Source organism: Pelodiscus sinensis, chromosome 15 (genome assembly GCF_052426305.1).
Source record: "Pelodiscus sinensis isolate ZL-2025 chromosome 15, ASM5242630v1, whole genome shotgun sequence".
Taxonomy (NCBI): Eukaryota; Metazoa; Chordata; order Testudines; family Trionychidae; genus Pelodiscus; species Pelodiscus sinensis.
The window spans coordinates 32038750-32060346 of NC_143066.1; the positions used below are offsets into that span (position 1 = coordinate 32038750).

A 21597-nucleotide genomic window follows, 5' to 3' on the forward strand; every position below is an offset into this window, starting at 1 on the left:
CCAGGGGCGGGACCGCGTGCCCAGGCCCGGAGCGCCAAAATGGCTCGGGCCGGCCCTGGTCATGAGTCCAACATCAGAACAGACTTGATGTACCCAGATAATAGAGGGTCTGCCTCCTGACTGCCTCCAACACTCAGGGTATGTCTAGACTACAGAGCTTTTCCGGGATACCTCCAGTATCCCAGAAAAACTCTGCCACATCCAAGAAACATGTCTGCTTTTCCAAAAAAAAATTTGGAATAGCAGAAGCGTATTTTCAGCATCCCGGTAAACCTCGTTCTATGAGGAAGAAGGGATGTTCCAAAAGAGGTTTTTTTTCCCAACATTTGGCCCTGTGTAGCGGGCCAAATGTCAGAAAAGTCTCTTTTGGAAGAAAAGCGGAAAAGGATGCGCAAATTACAGTTTGCAATTTGTGTATCTTTTTCTGACTTTTCTTTGTAGTGTAGACATAGCCTCAGTTAGCAGAATTTTATCCCAGATGTTACAAGTTACCCAGAGAATGTCGTTTGCTGGAATGTCTTGTGATATTTTGGTGACATGTCCAAAAAGCAAACAAGGCACCAGGTACAAATGAAGTCATTCCACTTTATACCCAATATACAACATACACCGGCATTTTTTGTGGAAAGCCTCTAGCTTTCCCAGTCTGAGTTGCATAATGTCCATGTTTTACAACCACAAAGCAGTATCGAGAAGAAACAGCTGAAATAGATCCTGAACTTAGTTGTCATGCTGAGAATATATTAATTCCATATTTGTCATAAAAAACCAATGGCAGACACTGCAATTGGCAGAAATCAATGGCAGAAACTGGCGAGTAAAGAACCCAAATAGCAAAAGCTGGAGACTGCTTCCACAGTTTTATTGTTCGAAGAGATTGGAGTTGGAGTGGGGGGATTTGATATAGGATTTGAAGCTTTGTCTTTGACCACAAAACCTGTTGACCACAAAACCAGTTTACCCACTTCGGATATTGCCTTCTGATCTTTTGTATGAGTCTTTATACTGATCCAACCTATTAGTGTTGTAAACCTCTAGGATGACTGATTTACATACTCTTACAATCTAATCTATTTATATTGGGAAATTCATCTATATACATTTGCTGAAAGACAATGGAAGGTGCCTGCACAATTTCAGATTTCATACAGTTCTAAGGTACACAACAGGAGCCACATTTGCCTGTGATGTCAGGGATTCTAGAAGCTCTAACCTTTTCAGTGAGACTTACTGAAAAAAGCATTAACTTAGAATTGCTATTTTAAGAAGAACTAATCACAATTATTTTTATATGGTAAGAGGATGCAGCAACTCTACATGATTTTGTAATAAAATAAGATTATATGCTATCAGTTCTAGGAGTTATAGTGTGAAACCATATAGATATCTTGCTCAGCCTCTCAGTGAACTTCATGTCAAAATATAATCATCATTTAATTTCTTACAAATGAAAAGATGTAATTTAAAATGACATGTTCCAAGTACATAAGCAGGGCTCACATGTTCACTCATCCACAGTAAACAATTTTGGAGATATTTAACATCAAATAAGTTGAGGTTTTCTTTTTTAACTACTCCTATATAAGAAAAGTTTGCTCTGTCTTCTAAGTGTCTCTTGTTTTATGCATATTTATTTCTTAGCAGAGTAGCTCAATACAATATTCAGTCTCTGAAAAATTCTGCAGATGGTGTGTTTTATATATATATTAAATAATTCTATTAATGAAGATTATGACATATCTGTGAAATTGTATATTTTAAAAATCTACAGCTTTCCTGTTGCCTTTTTGGCAAACAATCTGACAAAAATAAATTTGTGAAAGATGAGGGGTTGTTATTTTAATAAATGCTCATATTAACGTGTTTCTTTTTAATTTTTCATCAATATAAAACATGGAAAAAAGAATAAGGCCACTTGCGGAGAGTATATTATTATTAACCATGTTTACTACTTAAAATAGTAGGCTGTGTCTACACTGGCATGAATTTCCGGAAATGCTTAAAACGGAATACTACTGCGTTTTCAGTTTTTCCGGAAAAGGAGCGTCTACATTGGCAGGCTGCTTTTCCGGAAAAGCCCTTTTTCCGGAAAAGCATCTGTGGCCAATGTAAACGCGCTTTTCCGGAAAAGAGCCCCGATCGCCATTTTCGCGATCGGGGCTTTTTTCCGGAAAAGACTACTGTGTCTACACTGGCCCTTTTCTGGAACAGTGTTCCGGAATAAGGACTTATGCCCGAGCGGGAGCAGAATAGTTTTTTCAGAATAGCGGCTGATTTTGTACAGTAGAGCATCGTTGTTTTTCCAGAAATTCAAGGGCCAGTGTAGACAGCTCGCAGCTTATTCCGGAAAAGCGGCTGATTTTCCGGAATAAGTGGCCCAGTGTAGACACAGCCGTAGTGTTTAAAGGCTAACCAAGAGTGGGGCACCAGTGTGCTGGACACTGTTCAAGTATATGTACTCAACTCTAAGCTATATATGCAATGACACACAGAAAGGCTGTATAAACATAGTAAGGTTGTAAATTCAAGCAATCAAAAAGTAGGAAATTCCAGATTCAAGGTTGCCCATGCAATCTTAATTCTGTAATTTTTGTGTACACATTATGATACCATCTGTAACATGATTACATCCTGTTTTTTCAGTTGGAGTTCTGCTTCATTCAGTGCACTGGATGGACAGTGCTTAATGAATTAGTGAGGATTCTACAATGAGTGTGGTTGTCTTTGGGAGTACTGAAGCTGAAAAGTGTGCAGTAAATGGGACTACTATGAGAAAATGGATAGTCTTGTGGTTAATGCACCTGACTACAACCCAAGAGGCGAATCTTAGAAATGTAAGGATAGAAGGGACCCTGTGAGGTCATCTAGCCCAGCCCCCAGTACTGAGGCAGGACCAAGTATACTTGGACCATCCCTGACTAGTGTTCATCTAACCTATTCTTGAAACCTTTCCACAGCCTTCTTTGGTAACCTGTGGTAGTACTTAACTATCTTTAAAACTAGAAAGGTTTGTCAAATATTTAATCTAGAACTTTTTTGCTTTAGGTTAAGCTCTTTACTACTTCTCCTACTTTCAGTGGACATGGAGAACAATTGATCACCATCCTAAGTCTAACAGCATTTAACATATTTGAAGACTTTTATCATGTCCCACCTAAGTCTCCTTTTCTCAAGACTAAACATACCTGGATTTATAATCTTTGCTTTCTTTCTTCAGTTTCTCCACATCTTTCTTAAGTATGACTCCCAGCCAATGTTGGCGACAGACATCACTGGGCAATGTGTGTGAGGGTTTGGCTCTGGGCCCCCTGAAGGGGTGGGGCCTCGAGTGGAAGTGGCATGTCTAGGGGCAGCTAGCCCATAGCGCCACCTGGAGCATGTCCCTCCCTCTCCTCCCCTAGGCCTCAGAGCAGTCTGAACAGCACCACATGGGTTTCTGGTGGTGATTTAAATGGCCTGGAGTGCCAGCTGCCACTGATGCTGTGGAAGCAGCAGGCCAGAGCCCTGGGCCCTTTAAAATTGTTGGGCCCCAGGGCAATTGCCTGTTCTCCCCAGCCTCCCCATCAACAGGCCTGCTCCCAGACACTTAGTACCCACGGTGAGGCCCCACCAGCATAAGTAGACCATAACAATTACTTCTCATAACATTAACTTCTGTTAATATGCCCCAGAATTATGTTAGCCTTTTTTGCACCCGCATCACACTGTTGACTTGTGTTCAATCTATAGTCCTCTATAACCCATATCTCTTTATGCTGTACTACTACCTAGCCAGTTGTTTCCCATGTTGTAGTGTAAATTTGGGGGTTTTCCTTTCTATGAGAAGTAATTTGCATTTCTCTGAATTTTGTTTTTGTGAATTCAGACCAATTAAGGCTATTTTAATTCTAATCCTTTTTTGTAGAGCTCTTGCCATACCCACACCCTATCTTGGTGTCATCTGCAAATTTTATAATAAACTGCACTTCAATAACCAAGTTATTAATGAAAATATTGAATATTATTAGACCCATGACAGACCCTTGTAATTACCAATAGATATGTCCTCCCAGTTGGACAGCAAATTGTTGATAATTATTCTTTGAATATGGCCTTTCCATTTGTTATGGGCATATCTTATATTAAAATTTAATCTTGAACACATTTCCCTAGTTTTCTTATGAGAATATCATGGGGACTGTAGCAAACATTTCACTAAAATTAAGATGTCTACAGTTGTCCCCCATCCACTAGTCCAATAACTCAGGCAAAGAAGGGAAGTAGTTAGTTTGGCATACTTTGTTCTTGACAAATCCATGATGGCTATTACTTAACACCCTATTATCTTCTAGGTGTTTACAAATTGATTTTTAATAATACATTCCAGTATCTTTCCAGTTATTGAAGTTAGGCTTTCTAGTCTGTAACACTACATGTGCTCCTTGTTCTCCTTTTTAAAAGAAAGATATTATGTTTATCCTTCTCCAGACACTCATCTTCCATGAGTTCTTGGAGCTAATCATGAATTGTTCCAAGATTGCTTCAGTTACTTCCTTGTATATCATCAGGCCCTGCCAACTTGAATTTTTATCTAAATATTCTTTAACCTGTTCTTTCCCTATTTTGGCTTCTGTTCCTTCCCCTTTGTTTTTTATATTATCTGTGTTAAGTATTTGGTCATAATTAACCCTTTTAGGGAAAACTGAAGCAAAATAGGCATTGAACACCCCGGCCTTCATGATGTCAGCCTATTTTTCCTTCCCAAGGAGTGGACATAAACTTTACTTCATGTTTCTCTTGCTCCTAACTTATTCAAAGAACCTCTTGTTAGTGCCTGTTATGGACCTTGCTAGAATGACATAACTCACTTCATCCTTTAGCCTTTTTTATTTTGTTCCTGTATGTGTTTGCCTTCAACAGCATGCATCCAGCCGTGCCTTCACCACTATGTGGGTATTTCATGTATCCCTACGAGTGATAGTTTCATAGCAATTAAAGTAGGTAATTGGTAGTGAGTGATTAAAATTGCAGATGGTCTTTTCAAGGAGATTGCGAATATTAAATCAAGCTTTAACAGTTAGGGTCTGTGAAACTGAGAAGAGATTTGAAGATGGTTGCAAAAAAATGGAATAGTCACATTCACAATTTATCTGGCATGAACTTGTCATCACAAAACACTGGGAAGCCTGGCAAACTGCAACAAGTTAAATCCCTCAAGGCTAGGATATTTTACATGTAACAAATCTAGTTATATACTTCAATATTTATCAGCCATGGTCATCATTGTTAAGACTGAGCATCTACAGATCTGAATAGTTCTATGCACACCTATGATACTATACAATTAATAACAATCTTGGCCCTCTCCTCCCTTGTTATTCCAGTCTGTAAGTGATCATGACAAATGCTCACTTTCATATCGTCTCTGCTTCTGGAGCACAGGCAAGAATTATTACAGAGTAGATTTTAAATTTAATATGGTGAGCCTTGTGTCACAATAAGAAAAGAATAGTGGGGGCACTGTATTTTAGATAGGCATGCACAACCTTTTTAAAAAATTTTTAAGATTGGAAATTTAGAAGAACTTTGATCGAAAGAAGTGACAGCTTGAAAAGAAATTAATTCCAACATACTGTGTCCTGCACAGTTATATATAAGCTACAATGAGAGTCTGCAAAAGAGGGTTCATGTTATGTTTAATATAATAGCTTAGAAAGATAAAGCCTCATGGTTTCTTTGTTGTGAATGTCATGACTATCAATCAGGTTTTGATTGATGTCTGTTTTCAGACAAAAAGATTTTGCATGGTTGCATATACTGCAGCCGTGTATTATTAGAGTATTGATCTCCTCTTCATACTGACCTATCTAATCTGCAGTTGAACTGTAAAATAGCATAGGTTTTATTGTACAGAGATTCCATGTAAGTGTATTGTGTGTTTATCATTTATTGCCTTTTGTGTGCCTGGAAGCAATTTGTTTGTTTAAAAAAAAAATACTTAAAATATTCAAGAGAATTCTTCTCCTTATCCACATTTTATTCCACATTTTGCAAGTCCATTGTTGTGTTAAAAATCTGAAATGTGTTGCTTCATCAACCAAAATGAATATGCATTCATTTATGGCAATTTCCCTGGTAAATTTGATCCACAATTCAGTTTTTCCACTTGAGTAATATTTATTTCTAGTCATAATGCTTATAGCTTTGCACTTGCATTTGCCCTGACAAACTGAAGTATTTGTACTATGCCAGTATTTAAAAAGCTGTCCTTAAAAACCAAATATTCAGTATAAGTCCAGTGCTAGTGAATATAACAGGCAATGTTTTCAAATAATGGACTGTTTAAACAGATGATCACCACTTGTCAGCCGATGGTCAGGGCAGTGTGTATGTGCTATACACCCGAGACTTTACCTGCTGAGATCGGGGTCCCTTGCAGCAGGCAACCTGGAGGAGGCTGACGGGTGCCCAATAAGTGTACAGGGAGAGCTTATAACACCTTAGATTTCAGCTGCTAGAATGCGTAATTCCTTCGCAGCGGGCAGCCTTGGGGAAAGACTGAAAGATGCCCCAGTGGATTCTGCCACCTGGGTGTGACACAAATCCAAACGCCCAAGCTCTTCCTATACTGTGTGTGTTCTATACACCCGAGACTTTAACTGCTGAGACCGGGGTCCCTTGCAGCAGGCAACCTGGAGGAGGTTGACAGGTGCCCAATAAGTGTGCATGGAGAGCTTATTACACTTCAGATTTTAGCTGCTAGAATCTGTGATTCCTTCACAGCAGGCAGCCTGGGGGAGGTTGAGAAGTGCCCCAACGGATCTGCCACCTGGGAGTGACACAAATCCAAATGCCCAAGCTCTCCCTATATCTGTCCCTTAAGACCGGCTGACATTCTTTTAAATTGTGCTTGGTTCTGTTACAGCAACTGAAGGAGTCAGGTTAAAACTTAAACAGTTACAAGTTTATTAAAGAAGCTTATAAATCATATGGTTACAATGGCTATTGCTCTATTTCTTAACTACTAGCAAAATATAGATCTTAAAAATGGTTACAAAGAAGATAAAGATAGAAAAATAGAAATAATGGTACCAAATAACAGCTTACTCTTTCTATGTGTACACTTAAGACAGAGGACCACATCCAGGTACAATTTTTACCCCCTTCTGTGCCTTTCGACTCCAGCATGTCAGGCCAGGGCCGGTCCCTCAATTCCTAGGAAATACGAAAATACGAGGTGGGCGTCCCCATAGAACCTCGGGAGGTCAAACACCTAACCCGACCAGCAGGTAGAGGGTAGAATGACACTCAAAAGAGAGTGTGCTGCTGTACCACCTTTATACCCATGGGGTCACGTATTTCTCTTTCTTGTCTGTCATGCCAAATGGTGCTGGTCTGTCTTTTGTGAGACCAGTTCTTACAAGGGAGTTGTGAACTTAATTTACACTTGTAAGAGAGATAACTAAATTGGAAGTACTGGGCATTCTTTTCTCAGTGGGAAATTCCTCTCCTAGGGACTGTGTGTGTTCGAATCAACATGGGTGCCAGCCTGGGCAGTTCTTGCAGCCTCGAGGCCAGCCTATTGCCTTAATCGCTCTCTCTCTCCTCATATCTATGTTTTCAGCTTCTCAGGATCAGATGAGCCAGCATAGACTATGCTGATTTTATTGCTCCTTCTCTGTCCTGTATGCTTCAAGAACCTCAGAGAGGCAAATAAGATCGACGAGATGGGGGCAGGCTGTCTGGCTACACCACTCCAATTTAGCTGGGAAAAGGCAAATTTCACTTTTCAATGCAAATGGAAAACAACCATGAAAAAACAGATTTTAAAAGAGAAAGCAGCAAGATTTTTTTCTCATGATAAAAAAATCTTTATTCATAAAAACATGCAAAAGCAATATGTTGATCTTTGGCAATATTATGTTCCTTTGCTCTGATGACATCTGGTAAATTTCCAGCTATAAAAATAATTTGAGTAGGTTTTGGAAACTATCCAAACATTTGGTGCCACTCTGAGGATTTAAGAGTCTACTTCTTATGCCCTTCTTAAAATGAATGAGCACCATATACCATAATATATTTAGAAATTGATGTGTATAAATATATCCCAGAGCTATTTCAAAATAATGTACTGTCCCTTATATTAGAATAGAAAGAAATTTTTGATACATCTTTTAATCTCCTTAATTGTTTGAATCAATTTTAATAAAATTTAGCCCTTCCTAAATATATAAATATTTTTCAGTACATTCCAATTTTTGGAAATGATTTCTGTAAGAAGGTTAGTGACTTACTTAGCAAATTAATATGCTATTGGTGATTGCTATGACTCAACTATATTAATGTTTTTTTAAGGTGGGAGCATAATTCCTATACTTTACACAACTTTGTAGATCAGGTTTAGTTTTGCAAAATGCAATTAACCGTGAGTAACAGATAAACACAATTTTGTTTTCAGTTTTGTAGCACCAGTATAGACTAATCAATTCAGTGGAGTGGCAGTATTTGTAACTGAGGCCAACATTTAACAGTGACTTTTGTGGGCTTGATTACAGGTCTCATGTTTTAGGACCTAATAATAGTAATGACTTAATTCTCCTTTAAAAATACATTGAAATTTTGACATGGGGCTCTTGAACAGATAATAAAAATAATTATCACCCAAAACAAAGTGATGGAATAACTATGCCTCATCAATTTGAAAGAGTATGAATTCAGTATATGGGCTTAGGAAAGTATCTCCATTTATAAAATCTATATTTGAATGGAGCATTTGTCTTTTGATCAATTTGGTGGCAAATATAATTTGAAATGTTTACATTCTAGATATTGAGGAACTGATTCTGTACATATTTCTATTAATAGTTCTTTCCTAGGTTATTGGTTGCTTTCACTTTGACAATACTCCTTGGTAAGGACTACTCATATGAGCATTTGCAGGTCTCCTAGCATGTAGTCTGATGGAATACCAATTTTCCTGATGTATCTCAAGTCAGACAAAAAGAGGTCTGTTATCATTCAGAAACAAAAGTATAACTCAGATTCATGCTAAATGAAAGTGCACATACTGAGGTCAGAGTACATCACAGAAAATGTATTAATTGAAAGTTTGGGCTGCAGGAAGAATATCTTCTATTCATAAATGCATTGTTAAAAGCACCCAGTATGAGGGGCCAATCACAGCAATGCAATATGAAAGTTCAATGGACTATCTCTGGGTGCATGTGGCATTGTCTTAAATGTATGTGAGAAATCCGAATAAAGGTATGTACAAAATTGGTACGTTACAGATTAAAGTTTGTGCATAAAACCCATCATTCATTATATTACTTCTAAACACTGAAGGATGCTGCGAGAACTTTAGATTATCTACTTGTTATGTTGGGGCTGTGAAGGGCTTGGATACTTTAGATCAGTGGTTTCAAAACTTTTTGGCATCACGTCCCCTTTTTGATTTTTGAGAAACCCTCACGCCCCCCCCAAAAAAGCAGCAAAACTTGAGCTCCCCTCCCCCAAAAAAGGAACTGACCAAGGCCGAAAAACAAAATAAGCAGCAAAACTAAAAGCAGAGTAGTTACTGCCCTTTTAAGGCAGCCATTTTGAAGTCTTCCCCAGACAGACCAGGCTCTTTCTTGGAGGGGAGGGGGGAGTCTGGGTCACCTCGCACCACCCCCCTGAAATTTCTTCACGCCCCCAGTTTGGGAACCCATGCTTTAGAGAATCTAAAATAATGTTATTCTGTTGCCAACAAAACAAGCAGTTTCATTAGACAAAATGAAAGAAGGTGAGAAACATCACCTTAGATTAAACTGTGAGTGAGAAATCAGATACTATGTTCATTGATGGAGAAGGCAATTTGCACTTCACAGGCTAATGCAGAGAAAAATTATGGAATTTGGCAGATCTCTTTGGACTTCATAGTGTCTGCTGAATTCCTATCTCAAGTATAATGCTGAATCTATTTTGATAAATTACTCTCAAACTATTATATATTTTGGTTATGGATTGGAATGTCACTGGTATCTTGCCATTGCCTGTGTTGCACTTATGGTTAATAAAGTAGCTGGCTATTTATTTCTTCTCATTCTTTCGTTCCATCAGTGTAAATTCATAAATCTTTTCTAAAAGTCCATTACAAACATCTCGAAGGAAGTATGATGGGGTGGGCATACCCACACTAGACAAGACAGAGTTAACCCCACATTATGAACAGTGGAAATCTCACCTCCTAGGCTGGACTGGGCATGCTCCAGATGTTATAGCGGTATAAAGGGAGGAAGCCCAGAGCATTCTGGGCTGGATGCCAGAGGGGAAGGACCTAGGTTGGAGGCTCCCTGTGAGGACAGCCCCTTTCTGCAGAGGCCCAAGGTCTCAAGAGCTGGCTTGGATCCCTGCAACTGACCGAGTTCCAGGAAGCAACCAGTGCTGATGGAGCTGGGGTGGATCTGATTTCCTCCCCCACCCTGCCACCAGCCGGCCCCTCTTACTGGCAGTTGCTTCATACTGGCTGCTAGGCCAGGCTGCCTTGCACAAAAGGGCCACTCTGTTTACTCCGGTTGCAAGCCAAGCTGAGCTGCTCTAGGAGGCTGCTCTGTGGATTCTAGCTACAACGCCATGCTACTCTATACTAAAGGACTTCATTATTGACTCTGACTGTTAGGCCTCATTACCCAAGGCATCAGGGTTATTGGCTTACACTTAGATCCTGGTGTAGCAGAGTTTGAGGTGGACAAGCAGACTTAATGGTGGTGTCCATGCATCCACTAACTTCCCCTTTTGGGTAGGGATGGGCTAACACCACCACACAGAGTTTATAATGGAAAAAGTGACACATGCTTAATTATGGTGGCAATAAAAGGCAGATGTGTGCAGAGAAAGGTGGGAAAGGAAATGGAATGACAGTTTTCACAAGTCTAGAATGACTATATAACTTCCAAGTGGAGGAGTGACCAGAAACCAAAAGTGAATTGTGTTAGATCATCTCTAGGAAAGTGTAGGTAGATTATATATTCTTTCACCTTTCTATTTTATACATGCCTGCTAAGAGAAGGTGCTTTTAATTTTGTCAAAATATTTTTAAAACTGGTGGTGGTCAGTGAAACTTAAAATACACAGACTATGAACATGATGATATTACATCTAATAACTCGGACAATTCTTAAGGCCATGTCTACACTACAGATTCAGAAGCAGCTGCAGTCAATTTTCTGGGGTTCAAATTAGCAGGTCTAGAGAAGACATGCTAATTTGAACTGAGATGGCACTCCTATTGATGCTAGCAGTCCTGATTCTATGAAGAGTAAGGGAAGTTGAAGGGAGAGTTTGCTCCCTTTGACTTCCCACAGTATGGACAGTCCCAAAATTCGTGTTAATATACTTCAACGTAAGCTATGCAATTAATGTAGCTAAAGTTATGAGTCTTAATTCAAACTTATCCCGTAGTGTAGACCAGGGGTGAATGAGCCTTTACATGTACAATTTCTTTAGGGGGAGCATAATAATTTCTCTACACATTTCAGTACTTTATATTCAGTAAAATGCCACCTGGAAAGGAGCATTGTGCCTTTAAAACAGAGTGGTTTATAAAGTCAACTGACAAATCTTTTTATTGAATTTTTTAAAAGATAAGATTTTAATTAGGTAGTCATCCTGTGTTAGAGTTTCATATGGGACTGATAATTCGTTTCAGTGTATTATTAATGATAATGATGTTGTAAGAAATCTTGGTGATTTTCGGTCTCTGACTGCAGCATTTACACTAGTTTCATGATCTATCAGTAGGACTGCAAGTTCAAAACTAATCTCTGTATTACAGTTATAGATATTAGATTTGTCACAAATGGTTATCTTTAATGGGACAATATTCTGAAAATACGCAGTGCAAGCAAGCTATCATTTAGATCAGTAATATATGTGATGTGAACACTTCCCAAGCATATTTTAATAAGAGCATTCTAAATGAAGTAGGATTAACTTGCATGAATTATGTGATTTATAGGAAGGTTTGTAAATGATGACTCTGCATAATACCACTAGTAAAACCTTCTGCATAGACAGCCCTTGTGACTCTAGGAGAAGTAGTTTTGATTTTGATTAAACACTGGACTGTAGTCAATCACTTCTACAATTTTGCTCCATTTAGCACCATAGAATGGTTTCAAAAACTACTGCAGAAGGAAGAAAACTAGTATATACCACTAAGAATAGTGTATGCTGTGAAACCTGTTAGTTTTTGAAAAATCAGATGGGAGATAGAGATGTATTTTATTAGAAGAACAGTACAGCAATATGTATTACATGGTGTCAACACACAGAAATGGATGCTGAGATACTAGTTTTAGAGTGGAAGTAGCATTGAACTGAATTGAATGATCAGTGCAGAAAGAAGGGAGGCATGCATTACAGTAGTTGTGTACTAACTCTAACTTCTGCAAAGTAAAAACCTAGTGCTTTTGTTTAGTTCCATAGGTATTCACTTTGAGAAGTTTTTAAGAATAACACTGTAAGTTAGGATAAACTTAAAAAAACAATGGTCTGGTAGCCCTTTATAGACTAACAAAACATGTAGATGATATCATGAGCTTGCATGGGCACAGCCCACTTCTTCAGATGATGAGTGTGTAGAGTTTTTCTCCTTTTTATCTTTCACCACCTTAGCATCAATGTAATCTGTATTTTAAAAAGGAATACAGATGCCCCCTGGGTTGCGAACGGTCGAGTTACGACCGTTTGCACTTACGACCAAAGTTCCCATGGAGCGGTCGTAAAGGCGGTCTCCGAGTTACGAACACGACCCGTGCTCTACAAACAGCGCGGTCGCAGGTATCTCAACAGGGTCCGAGTTACGAATGGATCGAGTTACGGCCAAGTGTTTGGTCCGTAACTCGTTCGTAACTCAGAGAGAGGCTGTACTGGCTAACAGCCAATGCAGATTTGTGAAGCTGATGAACACTGCATGATAGATAGTAGCGACTGCTGGGAAGGGACACCAGGAGGGTCACCAGCCACATGACTCCTCCCCCCCCCCCCACGACTCTTCCCTGCTGCTCCTCTGGCCCAGGGCCCATACGCTTTCCCTGTCCTATTACCTAGCAGGGGAGAGGAGCTCTGTCTCCATCAGCATCTCCTCTTCCATTCAGGCAGCGTGGTTGGAGGCCACCTGGCAGAGAGCAACAGCCAGGCAGAGTGGCCAGAAGAGCAGAGGCTCTGGCCCTGCTGGCTTTTGTTCCTCCCTCCCCTCTCACTTTGAAGGCACGTGTCCCTTTGTCTCCCCACCCTGCATATTGCCCCTGAAGTTAAATGGCGTCTGCAGGCGAGGGGGTGGAAATGTGCTGCATCTGAGACACACAATTCTGAGTGCATTACTAGTCTTGGGCACAGCAGTTGTAAATGTACGAGCCTTATGAGCCTTGCAAAACATGGAGAGCAGTAACATTTGGTTAAAGAATGCATCGTATGCAGTCTAGTAAGAAGCTGTCAGTCATTTTAGGAAAGGATGAGAATCCTTTATAAGGCTGCTGACTTTTAAAGAGGTTATTTAGGTCTCCACCTAAATCAATCTGCTCTCATGAAGAGAGAGGGTCATTTGTAGTATTTTACTCTGGTCTGATTGTAGTAATTGACTATTGCAAGGTGTTTTCTGTTTCTTGCATGGTCCTCAGTTTATCTGCTATGGTTTCAGGAAATGACAAGTGAACAGGAAATGTGAAAATAACCTTTAAAGGAAGCTAGAGTTATTTCAGTGCTTTTCGGGAGAGAAATTGGTTATTTATATAGGAATGGACTTATGCTAACTTGGTGTTCATTCAAAATGAGATGATGATGATCATGATTATTATTATTATTATTTTATTATATTTTTGTGAATGCTTCTTTACAAGATGCCATCATGATCCTGAAGTAATTCACAGAGATTGATTTGTAAAACGTTCTGAATCAATTAAAGCTCTAATCAGTAAGCAGCAAACTTCAGATGGCTTGTGGACTAATTTTACCATCTCCCATAATCATGAACCTAAGCTGAGAAAAGAAAACAATTAAGAGGGATGTAATTATCTGTCCTGATTAGTGAATTAGAAGAGTTTGTGTTCATTCCATCCTTATGTAAAAGGGGAAATCTGCTTTCAAAAAAACAGTTCAAGATAACTGCGGAAATGTTAAGGTTTTCAACGTGGAGCTCAGATGTTTGAGAGAGCTTTCAATATGCAGTCAATGACTGTAACGCAAAATGAACAATAATGCACCTTCTTACCAAGCTTGGGATAGTCTGGCCTCGTAGCCGGTGCTCTTCATGATGCTATGCCAGCCTTGGGTTTGAGACTGTCTTTGGTGCTTCTGTTGGGCAGGATAATTAGTGTTAGAATACATTGGTCTTTTGAAGCAGGATGTCACTAACAATTACTTTTCCAAGCTCTCCTCAGATTGGTCACTTCAAATGACCAAACCATGATAGTCTCACAGAGGCCAATGCACTTATATTTAAACTTCTGCATAGCACTTCTGGGCAAGAAGTGGAGGGACAAAACGCATTTTCCAGTGATTGGGTTGGCAACCTACTCTGATGTACCCACATATGATCTACGCTAGTGAGTACCTGTGTCACTTCTGCCCTGTTACCTTTATGCTCTTTGCCACTTCAGCCTCCAATTTCGAACTGCTCACCGCTTGATCTGTGTGTGAGCTGCAGCATAACACACTAGGATCTTACCAGCTTGGTTATATGCAGGGTGACCCAACACACCCTTAGTCCTAGATTTTCCCCCAAAAATGTGTGTCTTGGACATTACGTGCTTATTCAAAGTCCATCATTTTTAATAGAAAAGATAGCCACGTGTCCTGGTATCCTAAATGGATATTTCAATTCAGACACATTGGATTACATAAAACAGTAAAATAAGTTTATTAACCACAAAGAGAGAGATGTTAAGTGAATGCAGCTAATGAGGCATACACATCAGAAATGGTTATGAGAAGAATAAAGATAAAAAGCAACTAATACTTAATTTAAGAAAGTAGGTTAAACTCTAACAAAAACATTTTTCTCGCCGCATTCTATCAGCAGCCTTATTGGCCAGACTTCTTCTACCAGAGCCCCTTTTCCCCATTGAATAGCTGCCCCTTTATTCCTTTGGTCCAGTGAATCCATGAATAGAGATTGAGAAGGTGGTGGTGTCTGATTCCTTTTTTTTTTTTTTTTTTTTTTTTTTTTTTAATACTGTCCTGTCTTCCCTTTGAGAAGCATTTCCATCTGGGAGCATGGCAAAAGGCAAATTGTGGCCAAGAACTCCATGCTGTTTCTTTGCTGAGAGGTAGGTTGTTTTTTTCTTCTGCCCCATTTTCTGTCAAAGAATAGCCACTTAGCAGGTAAGGAGGACCCATCGAGCTGGCTGACAGGTTAGCTTGCCCTGAAGAACTAGTTTGGCTGCTCCCCATGTTTGGAACATGTTTAAATAACACCATACATTGGAATCTTATAACTTTCACACAATATTGCCACACATCTTTTATCAAAACAATAATGACCAACAAACTATGAGGTTTGAAATGATCTCTCAAAAGGCCTACTTTGTACAAAAATTGTTATGGGGTTCATGTTCATTCTGTCTCACCTGCCCAACTAGGGATTTCAGGATTCTCCTGCCACCAAAATTAAATGATTTTTAAACAAAAATTTGGTAGTTTGATTTTGACAAGGACTTGGAAAATTATTTAGATAATTTGTTTCTTGAACGAAAAGTCCATGTTTCAAGGTAATAACCAATATGAGGATGTAGATAGAATGCCAACTACATCACGGCATTCTGTTAAGCAAATGTGAAGGGTCCCATTTGAGATATGTAGTTAATATCTCGGTTCTTCTATGCTTGCTTTTTTCATGTTATCTCAGTTCCTGACAAATTAAATTTCAACTGCCCTCATATTGACTGGGTATGCGTTACCTCAGGATGGGATGCAGAGATAAAATTTCTTGATATCTTAAATGACTGCTTCTTGGAGCAGGTGGTTCTGGAACCCATAAGGGGAGAGGCTATTCTTGATTTAGTGCTAAGTGGATCATAGGATCTGGTTCAAGAGGTAAATATAACTGGACCGTTTGGAAATAGTGACCATAATGTAATAAAATTTAATATTCCAGTGTTGGGAAAAATAAATCAGCAGCCCAACACTATAGCATTTACTTTTGGAAAGGGGAACTACACAAAAATGAGGAAGATAGTTAAACATAAATTAAAAGGTACAGTGACAAAAGTAAAATCTCTGCAGGCTACATAGAAACTTTTCAAAGACACCATAATAGAGGCCTAATTTAATTGTATACCCCCAAATTAAAAAACACAGAGAACCAAAAGAGTGCCACCGGGTGTCTTTAAAATAAAGTAAAAGAAGCAGTGACCAATAAAAAGACATCTTTTAAAAAGTAGAAGTCAAATCCTAGTGAAGAAAATAGAAAGGAGCATAAACTTTGTCAAATTAAGTGTAAAAATATAATAAGAAAAGCCAAAAAGGAGTTTGAAGAGCAGCTAGCCAAAAACTCAAAAAGTAATAGCAAAATGTTTTTTAAGAATGTCAGAAGCATGACTAAACCTCCAGTGGGTCCCTTGGACGGTCAAGATGCTAAAGGAGCACTCAACGATAATAAAGTAATTGCGAAGACGCTAAATGACTTCTTTTCTTCGGTCTTCACGGCTAAGGATATTGGGGACATTCCCAAACCTGAGCCATTCTTTTTAGGTGACAAATCTGAGGAATTTTCCCAAATTGAGGTGTCATTAGAGGAGGTTGTGGAACAAATTGATAAACTTCTGAATTTAAATAATGGGATCATAGTGGATCGGGAAAGCTGCTGCCAGTGAAAGATATATTTGTAGTCCCTCAGTACAGGAGACATCGAATTCATAAGATAGTCATACCCGTGTAAAGTGGAAAACTGAAAATATTGAGATTTCCTTCATATTGAGATTGAGATTTCCTCTCCCGTCTCATGTCCCACATCTGTGACTTTTGTCTCTAAGATTCTGGAAAATTGAACTCTTTCTTTCTTTCTTTCTTTCTTTCTTTCTTTCTTTCTTTCTTTCTTTCTTTCTTTCTTTCTTTCTTTCTTTCTTTCTTTCTTTCTTTCTTTCTTTCTTTCTTTCTTTCTTTCTCACTCTCTCTAAAAATCAGAAAAATATCCCCAACTTCAAGTGAATCCAGACTGTGAAAATAAAAAATTATTTATACTGTGTGACCTGCCTAGACAGAACCCATCTCTGTGTTCCTTTTCAGTTCTCTTTCATTTAAAAGACTGAGAATCTTTGGCCTTTACATTCCCATCTCTGACACTACCAAAAAGCCTGAGATTTTTTTAAGGTAGTCCTGAGGGAACAAGAAGTTCTTAAAAGCCTTGAGATTAATGAGGCTTTGGCACACGTGGAGCAGCTTGCCAGGTTAGGGCCTTAATATATGTAGCCTGATTCTTCCATGCATCTGCCACAAACTGCTGTGCCAGGCAGCTGCAAAGTATCTAAGTTCAGAAGAGGGAGCAAATACTGAGTCTAGAACTGGTATGTGTACTCACGGAAGGAGTTAGGGTATGTCTACACAGCAAAGTTATTTCGAAATAACAGCCCTTATTTTGAAATAACTTCCCTAGAGTCTACACAGCCAAACCGCTATTTCGAAATAAATTCAAAATAGCGGAGCGCTTATTTCAAATTTGGTAAACCTTATTCTATGAGGAATAACGCCAAATTCGAAATAGCTATTTCGAAATAAGTGCTGTGTAGACACTTATTTCGAAATTGGGGGCCTCCAGCCTTCCTAAGGTGCCCTGGTGGCCACTCCAGCCTCAACTAAGAATGCTCCTCTCCCTCCTCCCCTCCCCGGAGCCCTTAAAGGTGTTGACTTTGGCCACAGTGCCTGTGCCAGCTCCAATCCTGCCAGCCCAGCGCCAGCGGTCACTGCCCCTGACCCAGTGGCCCCAAAACATGAGCCAGCAAGCCAGTGCCAGCCAGCTCTCCACCTCTCCCGAGGAGCAATCTGCCAGCTCCCAGGAGCCTGCCAGGGCCCAGAGAAGGCGGGTGCCTGCCTGGTCCAGGATGGAGATTATGGACTTTAGTCAGGTTTGGGGGGATGCCCCCAATGTCCATGATCTCTGCACTAGACAGGGGAAAGTGGCTGTCTATGGCAGGATAGCTGCCAGCCTGGCCACCAAAAGCTACCTGCGAACCCAGGAGACCCCCAACCTTGAGCTTCCCCTCCCCCTTCTTCTCCTTGCTTTCCCCTTCCAGCTCCCTCCTCCCATGTTTCCCCCTCCCCTCTCCTACCCTCTCTTCTCCCCTTTCCCACCTCCTTTCCCCAGTCTCACCAAAGTTTCATTCTCCCTCCCCCCCCCCCAGTTTTGTTAAATAAAGAGAGTTTGTGTTCATGAAAATATGTGTATTTTATTTGACATCAGGAAGGGGGGCTAGGGAAGGGTAATTGGAAAGACGTGAGGGATGAATGAAGCACAAGCCCCCAGTGGGGCAGACCGGGGAGTTTCTTAGTGCTCCTTAGGGTGGAAGCTCTCCCGCAGTGCCTCCTGGATACTGACAGCCCCCTGATGGACCTCCCAGATGGCACCCTGCAGAAAGTGCAGCCAGGCTCGCAGCAACGCATCCAAGATAAGCATCAGAGTGGCCAGGGTCAGCTCTGGCTCTATGTTGCAGAGTGGTGTGGTGTCCCGAGTGAGGGCAACCAAAGCACGCAGAGACAAAATGTTTTGCTGTCCCTCATCGAGGTAGACAAGCAAGCAGGGAAACCTGAGAACTCGCTGTCCGGGGGGGTCACTTTAAGCACAGACCTCAGATAGCCTCAGGCAGCAGCCCCACACAGTAAGTCCTGACCTGGTGCCCTGCTGAACTGGTTCCAGCCAGCCTTAAATACGATTCAGAGTCCACTCAGTGTGGACACGCTATTTTGAAATAGCATTTTGTAATTTCAAAATAGCGCGTCCGCACTGAGTGAAATGCATTTTGTGTGTAGATGAGTTATTTCGAAATAACACTGTAGTGTAGACATACCCTTAGGGAAACAGTGTTGGGGATTTCCTTTAAAATAGAAGAAACATCTGTGATTCCCTAAGACTCAAATTATCACTCCAGAGCTCCTTGTTAATGTGCTACAGCTGATACATAAAATCACATGGCACTGGAGCATGAGCAGTAAACATCACACACATTATCCCTTGTGAAGTAGCAACATTGTCTAAACTAGCCTCATGCCAGAGGTATAGATAAGTTGGTGTGTGGTGGTGTAGAAGTTATTCAAAGGTTATTGATCCAGTGACCTACTGCCTGAGTCAGTGGGTAATCAGGTTGTAGGTATGGTGGGAGAAAGCTTAGTAACATATCAGAGCAAATGCATAGTTTGTAGCCACCACCAGCAAAAGTTCTATGAGTTAATGATTAAGGGAGGCAGAAAAAATGGGAAGAGAGGTATAAAGGGCATTATGTTATTTCTGAAAGAAGTGTGCAACTAACAGGATTAATAAAGACTTAAACATGGAAGAAGACATGGAGTCCAGGAACTGGCAATACTGGAATTCATAGATGAAAATTCAAGAAAAAGTATGTTAGCTATGTGTGAAATGAACTGATAAAACTAAGGGAAAGGATTTCAATTGTGTGCCACTTCTATTTTGCCCTTTGTGGAATTTTACTAACAATTTCAGCTGAAATGAGGATAAAATAGAGGAAGATTTCAATTTACTGTTAAATTTTCTCTTGTACTCTGGCTTTTCTTTTTATTAAAAGACTTGTACTTCTCTTACTGCTTTTCCATTGCATTAGTGGGGTTTTTGCTTAACTGAGAGATAAATATCATCTCTTAGCTGACCATTACTTATCCTTTATATCTTCCCAGAGCCGATCAGAATCCACAGATAGCATAAAACTGCTCATAAAACCCTTTTTACAACTCTAATGTAATTTCTATTTGAATGTTTAGCAGAATGTTAATCCTGACATATTTAGCTGCCACAATGAAGGATTGCCGCTGCATTCTGTGCAAAGTTCAGAATAAATGCCCAGAGCTCTGGTGAGTTATAGGTCATTTACAGTAATTGGAAATAAATGTAATCAAGTAACCTCAGTATTATGCAGCAGGAATGATAACCTTTATTGTTTATTAATGAGCAGTAAACAAACCTGTCACCGATCACTGAGTCTGAAAAAATTGTCATATAATTTATTCCAATAAATGGTATCTCTGCAGAAAGGATGAGTCTCTTGATAGCACTGGGGTTATTAAATACTGTTGAGCAAAATCTTCAGTGTAATGAGATTAAAACTGTCTACATAAGGAAACTAAATTTTATTAAAGAAGAAAGAAAGAAAAAGGACTGCATTATCAATGTTGACTTTATAGTGTTGGCGACACCCAATTAATGGCTTTCTCTTTTTTAAGCCTTAATTTCCATTATTATTAAATGAATTAGAAACTCAATGCATGTACAAATAATATCCCTTCTGCCTGCTAGGACACAGCTAGTACAAAGACCCAACAAGGCTCTCATTTATGCTGAATAACACACATTAAATTTTAATCATATTGTAATTTATTCTGCTTTAATGAATATATTTGGCTTTCAGTACAACAAAACTGTTTATCACATTATTGTAAAGGTAATGATCAATGCTGTTGTCTGCTGTATTTCACTTTTCAATGAGGAGGCTCCATAATGATACATATATTTGAGAGAAGTGTATACAGGTTCCCTAAACGCCTTCAGTTTTTGTTATTCATCTAATTCATTACTGTTTATTATATGTAGCTAATAGGTTATGCTTCTGGTGGCATCTGGAGCCCTCTTTGAATACCACCTTCCCCTCTAAGAGCACGAAACAATTGTTGCTAGTTTATTTGCCTCTGTTACCTAGTTCAGCAAGATGACTAAGTGCAGTTTGTAGTGAAATTCATCTGCAACTGAAAAATAAATTATGATCAAGTGAATGAGAATAGCTGGAAGAAAGGGAAATCTGAAGTCTGTTGACTTTTGTCATTTGTGAATTGTATCAAGGCGATTGTGACTTGTTCTGTTTCTGGAATTCATGCTGTCGGACAGTGGTTCTCAAATGAAATTGCTGAGGTCTTGGTGGGAATCAATAATCTTTCCAGGGGTACGTCTAGACTACAGGCTTTTGTCAACAGAAGTTTTGTCGATAGATACTGTCGACAAAACTTCTGTCAACAAAGAGCATCTACACTACATTCAGTTCTGTCGACAAAGCAAGCTGCTTTGTCGACATGGTAGTGTAGACGCAAAGGACAGTTTACATGCAATAACACCTTCTGTCGACAAAAACTCTGTCGACAGAAGGCATTATGCCTCGTAGAATGAGGTTTACCAGCGTCGACAAAACTGCTGAGTTCTGTCGACGTTATGTCGACAGAACTCAGCGGTAGTATAGACGCAGGTATAGTTTTGTCGACAAAAGTCCACTTTTGTCGACAAAACTCTGTAGTCTAGACACACCCCAAATGTTGTTTGTACCATTAGCTATTTTAAAGTAATTTGGATAAAAGTGCTAGGTAAACAAACCTTAGTAATAATTAACATTTTTAATTCTGTAAATAAAAGCACTCAACTCATACTTGAAT

General features: G+C 39.6%; 1 protein-coding gene across 10 annotated transcripts in view; it reads left to right on the forward strand.

Moving 5' to 3' along the window:
- The window catches only part of SDK1 (sidekick cell adhesion molecule 1), an 844750-nt gene that overhangs the window by 512940 nt on the left and 310213 nt on the right, over positions 1–21597 (forward strand). Inside the window, exon 1 of one of the 10 annotated variants that reach the window (XM_089769294.1) lies at positions 18839–19565. The exons of the other annotated variants lie outside the window; for them this stretch is intronic. The gene's annotated coding sequence lies outside the window, so the exon portion shown is untranslated. Of the gene's footprint in view, positions 1–18838; positions 19566–21597 lie in introns of those variants that run through there. 10 annotated transcript variants of the gene reach the window in all.